Source organism: Phalangium opilio, unplaced genomic scaffold (genome assembly GCF_054372755.1).
Source record: "Phalangium opilio isolate 3A_F unplaced genomic scaffold, DU_Popi_V2 ptg000038l_1, whole genome shotgun sequence".
Lineage (NCBI taxonomy): Eukaryota > Metazoa > Arthropoda > Arachnida > Opiliones > Phalangiidae > Phalangium > Phalangium opilio.
In genome coordinates, this window is record NW_028324161.1 from 5,790,150 (window position 1) to 5,796,232 (window position 6,083).

Genomic DNA, 6,083 nt, shown 5'->3' on the forward strand with positions numbered 1-6,083 from the left:
TTAATGGATCTCTTTGAAATTGTAACCACATATTGTGGGCCAGAATTGTAGTTCTGTGAAATTTTTTCAAAACAGTTAATGCAATACAAAAAAATCTACATCCAAACAAAAAACCCTCCTTATACATTAAGAGCAGTATGAAGTCATATCTAAGAGAGCTACCGCTCTCTCAGAATATTAAAAGATATTAATGTATAATTGCAAAATTTTATTAACCTTGTATTATTTATTGTAAGATTTATTGTTCCTAGATCTATTATTGTGTATATGATTGAAACATGTAAAATTACGAAAGGAGGATGTTATAAGAGGGTCAAAGGACAAATTGATAATAACTAAAATTAAGATTAAAAATGTAACTTCTTTATATGAGATATAAAAAGACCGAACTTAACACCGACGCGGCACTAGTTATCGGATCGTGAGCTGATTAACAGAATGCCTAATAAAATGCTTTTTAACTTTAATAAGTCTCTTTTGTAAAACGTAACACAGACTACGCGGGAAATCAATGGCGTTTTATCTAAGGCAGAAACCACTGGCAAAACGCCGTGCGTCGTGGGTAGTCCACGGGATTCCAACCTTGAACCTTTTGAAAATGGTAAGGATGAAACTGGTGACTTTTGAGGATTTTCCACACGAGCACGTGACCAACGCCTAATCGCTTACCCACCTGGCGGGTACTTGCTTCTGGTTCGTCCTCGAATATAGTAAGGACTTCGTCTTCTACGGAGTCTGGGACTTCTTGTCCTCTAGGTTGAGGTCCAGCCGGTTGGATTCGTCGGTCCTGTCGTAAACGTCTGTCCACAGCCTCGAACGTCAGTCGGTTTGGTAAGCGTCTTTGCGGAAATCTTTCCTGATAAAAACCAGAAGTTGATGACTTCTTATCCTGGGAAGTATTGGACACTAAGGCATTATATAGTATCCATCCCTGCAAGTCAAAATTGCCTATAGCAATCGTGAAAGAGGGTCGAAAGTTTCCTCCCCACTAGGAAAACTATCTAATCTACTGAAAAAAATCCCACGCCGAGAGGCTGTGGCACTCAAACTGTGGGGCGTGTTCAAAACTTCTTCAGCGCCAATCGTTGAAAATCCGTCTGGCTAGAACTCTATGAAAATCCATTACAGTCCGTGGGCCTAGGACCCCACACTGGTTTGACCGGAATTTCTAGCAGTCTATTAAAACAGCTGTTCTTGTCACCGTTTCTGATTCGTTACCTCAAACCACAGGACACACCTTAAAGTTTCGTTTCTTGCCCGCTGCTGGCGCGCAAATCAGCCTGCCAACTCAAAATGAGGGAAATGCCGTAGGTGGCGCGATGATCGGACCTAATAAGAAGTTGGCTAACAGAGATGGTTCCGGATATGGTTAGAGTTCAATACTTCCCAGGATAAGAAGTCATAAACTTCTGTAAAAACGTACAGCTGCCGCAGCATTCCCCTCGGCTAGTCCATACATTAGGTGCATATCCGCATATTCGGCATTTGTAAAGACATTCATTGCTATACGACGTCGCTTAGTTGAAAAGTGAAGGTAATAATACCAGTACATGTATTAGACCCGTCTTTAAGTCCTTTCGTAAAAAACGTATCTTCATACAACTTTGTTTTTCCTTCCTTAAAAAACATGGCTTGCACTTTGGTTTAAATAGAAAAGCGTTTTATCGGAACGTTGACCTGAGGCAGACACCACTAGCAAAACGATTTTAATTAAAACCACGTACAAGCCCTGACCTCTGATAACAATGAAAGTCTTCACAAATGCCGAATATGCGGATATGCATCTTATGTATGGACTAGCCGAGGGGAATGCTGTGGCAGCTGTACGTTTCTATCAGGAAAGATTTCCGCAAAGACGCTTACCAAACCGACTGACGTTAGAGGCTGTGGACAGACGTTTAAGACAGGAATGATGAATCCCACCGGCTGGACCTCAACCTAGAGCGCAAGAAATCCCAGAGGCCGTAGAAGGCAAAGTCCTTCCTATTTTCGAGGACGAACCAGGAGCGAGTACCATATTTTCTACAGCCCAGGTTAAACGGTGAGGCGTACCTACAATTCATACAAGACGTTTTACCGGAATTACTTGACGACGTGCCCTTGGGTTTGGTGCGCAGAATGTGGTTCGTGCATGACGGTGCACCACCACATTTCAGTCTCGCTGTCAGGGCTCACCTTAACGCGACGTTCCCTTTTCGGTGGATAGGTCGAGGTGGACCAGTGGAATGGCCTGCTCGATCACCCGACCTTAACCCGTGCGATTTCTTCCTTTGGGGCCACTTGAAAGACATAGTTTATCAGAGTGAAGTACCTGATGTGGACGAGCTTCGTCGACGAATCGTTTACGCCTGTCAAACTATTCGCGATACTCCAGCCATTTTGCAACGTGTTAGGGAATCGTTTGTAAGGCGTGTTCAAGTTTGCCTTAGCGCGGGTGGTGAACACTTTGAACAATTCTTGTAGTAGTTATTTGTTACAGATTAAGAATTAAGAACTAATAAAAAATTTATATTGGGATCGTATCATGGCGTTTTCTCTGTGACACATCAAACACTAACGTAATGAACACACTCAACCTTCAATCGCAACCATTATACTGGGACTTAGAGGGCTGCAAACTGAAAAATGTCACTCCCAAAGCCAGCCAACTCCAATGGTAAAATTTTCACAAACGCCACTGCCACCCTAACGCCATTGTTATATTTTCAACTCCTCCCTAACGCCACACTAAAGTTCATTTCATTTTTGAATCCCTGCCAAAGCCAATAGTGAAGTTTCACACGATTTCCAATCCCTGCCAAAGCCGATTGACAGATTTAAAAATAATTCCAATCCCTACCAAAGCCAATTGATAAATTCAATAATATTTCCAATCCCTGCCGAAGCCAATGTGAAATTTGACAATTTTTCCAATCCCTGCCAAAGCCAATGAGAAATCCGACAAGTTTTCTAATAATCCCTGCCAAAGCCAATGAGAAATCCGACAAGTTTTATAATCCTTGACCAAACTAATGAGATATCCGACAAGTTTTCCCATCTCTGCGAAAGTTAATGAGAGCTTCAACAAACTTTCTTACTCCAAACACAAAAGCATTTAACCTAACCAATTTTCATTTATATTTACCCCAACGTTTCCCAGCCGGCCGTGTGGTATATTATGAACTTATATATTATGAAGGTTTTCCAACGTTATCCCACTGCATTTTTTCAATTATTTTTATTATAAACTCGATCATTGTTTATAATTGTAGTTTTCCTTTTTAGTTTTTACGTTTAATCTAAGGCGACGGAAAAATTTATGACTCTCTAACTTAAAAAGAACAAATAGTTTTAGTTTCGTTTTCTCTCGCACAGCAATGAATTTGATTTTTATTGCGGAGGGACGGCTGTACCAGCCGCGACCGTCATGTGCCGTCCGTGTGGGGTTGAACTTCATGCATCCCGCTTGCGCCAAAACAACGGCGTGGGAAATTCAAAGAGGAAAAATTGACTAAAATCACTGATGCCACCCAACTCCGGTTGAATGAAATAAGGCTGGCTCTCAATGCCACCCAACTCCGGTTGAATAAAATAAGGCTGGCTCTCAATGCCACCAACTCCATTTGGATAATATAAATGCCAACGCCAGCCAAAGCCACCTGAATCCAACAATAATCCAGTCCCGACCGATTCCCGTATAAGTTTTCGAAATATTTCCACTCCCTTCCGACTCCGTTTCATTTCAGAAATAATATTCCCAAAGCCACCCAAAGCCAAATTATTTATTTTACCCAACTCCAACTCCGACCAAAAATGAGGGAGTCCCTTGGCTTTCTTTGGAGTTGGAGTTTTCCCAAAGCCTTTGCAGTCCTCTATACTGGGTGCTGAGGAATCTTAAAACACTATGACACTTGATATTAGCTTTACATTACCGCCGTACGCGTACTTCTACCCATTTATACCCTTCTGCTATCTAAAGTTACAGTAGTGTTTCTCAAATTCAAGGCTATTTAAATTGTCTATGACTTCGAAACAAGTTGGGTAATGGCAATAACCCTTACTCCACATTTTGGGATATTTTCTCGTTTTTGGGGCAAATGTTTGGGGTGCCATATCTCCGAAACTAAATGTTGTAGACCCCATGTTCTTTGATACGTTTCACTCAGTTTGGTCCAATAAACACGCTCCTTAATTTGTGATGGACCTTTCAAAAACACCCTGTATATTTAAGATCATAAGTTCGGTATGGGAAATGGTTTTATAAAAAACTAAGGAGCTTCGCCATCGGGTGTTGCATTGTACTTCGTGTTGTACGAGGGTGTTGTATGCAGGGGCGGACTGGCGGCGTTTTCGTTCTGTGGGCATTGTAGGCTCGCGACCTCAAAAGGGGCTCAAACAACCTAAATAATGGCGCTGTAGCCAAGGATGTTTGGCTGATCGTTTGTCAATGCTTTTCAATTACCGGGACTCCGATTGACAAACCAATTTGAAATACTAATTTCTTACGTATATTAATTCTGAGTTTAGATATTAGTGCAAAGGAAAAAACCGAGCATGGTTTAGATAAATGAAGATGATTTTACCACATACTCGTTAAAATTTCTCTTTATAATCTTTAACGCTTCCATATAATAATCTTTAGTTTGGAAATTAAGGCTCTTTCGCAACTAAAACATACGATAGCAACATATAAGGAATCCACTACAATTAACTTTGGAGCATGAAGCTACCGAGTTACTCGGCTAACTCTTCTGTTTGGCATCGAAACATGAAAGTATGCTAGTTCGTACAGGTAAAAGTTCGTCTTCATGGCTTAGATTCCTTACCACGGAACTAGTATCGCTTGTGCACACATCTTCGATATACGTTTTGAATTTTTGGTTCCGGCTAAATCTTTATAAATTTTAGACCAATCCATAAATTACATCCAGAGAAACGAAAACACAATGAAAAGGTTTTTATCTCTAGGCAAGAAGCACCGTTTGAAGCAGTGTGGGTTGGCTAGCCTCTAGCGTGTTGTGAACTTGGGGTCCGTCTGTTTTTGCGTCTTAGCGCGAGATAAAAAAACCTACCCCTTCTGTGTGTTTGCTTCTTTGGAGGAATTTATGGATTTCTATTGAAGAGCATGGTAACAAACGGTTCTGTTAGGCTCGGAGTCGTCAAAGTTTATTTCAATTAGGCTAGTATGTGCTATTTTCACCATTTCTCATAATCTCTGATCTAATTTTAAGGAATTACCTAATTAAAGCCTCGAAATATACGTACGTCCTACCGAATTGAAGATAAAACGATTAGTATGAAGCAGTAGAGGCCTCAACACCCATTGGAACACATTATTATCCAACCTCAGGAAACACGATGACACTTTATTAACACAAAAAAATCCGGAACTTTCCATGATGTAAATATTACGAACCAACACCTAGAAATTACTCTGGGAGAAGTGAAGAACTTGAAAGTCAAATCATAAATTTTACCTATCATGTTAAAGCATGGTTTCCACTTGGCGTAACGTTAAGCGACAACTGGGCAAAAATTACGTTGAGTGTGGCGATATTAGCTTTCCATTTTTTCGGTCGTGTTCAACGTTAACGCGCTGCGCGAGCCAATCAGCAATAAGCTTGAGACGTGACGTCATTTCAGACCACGCTTGTTCGGAAAAGGACGTCCGCGGTCAGCCATGTTTTTATTTATTTAGTTCCTAATCGAGTCAGTTACTAGTACAAATCCCAGAGAATGCCGAAGTTCAATGCTGAAAGTTATATTGAAGAGGTTGGGAACCATCCATATCTTGATGATATTAGACACAAAGATTACAGAAAAGAAAGAAAATAGATGGGCCGCAATTGATGCAATAATCAGTTTATCTGTTAAGCCTTGGTTCCATTATTTGCGGCAACTACACTAAGTAAAAACACTATACTGCTGGGCAACAACGTAAAAAACAAATCTGACGTTTGACGTCCAGATGCAAAGCAGATTTTTTCGGTCAAGTGAAAACCATGCTTAACGTGGAAAACTTTTATGCAGGCCTAACGTGCTCGAACAGTTAAATCGTTCAATTTAAGACAGACAGAGTTGTGTTCATTTTTATAAAATTTTCG

The 6,083-nt window shown here is 40.7% G+C and overlaps 1 long non-coding RNA gene across 1 annotated transcript in view; it reads left to right on the forward strand.

Annotated features, from left to right (window-relative positions):
- LOC149682794 (uncharacterized) overlaps window positions 1–6,083 on the forward strand; it is a 524,355-nt gene that overhangs the window by 433,843 nt on the left and 84,429 nt on the right. The gene's annotated exons all lie outside the window — the stretch shown is intronic.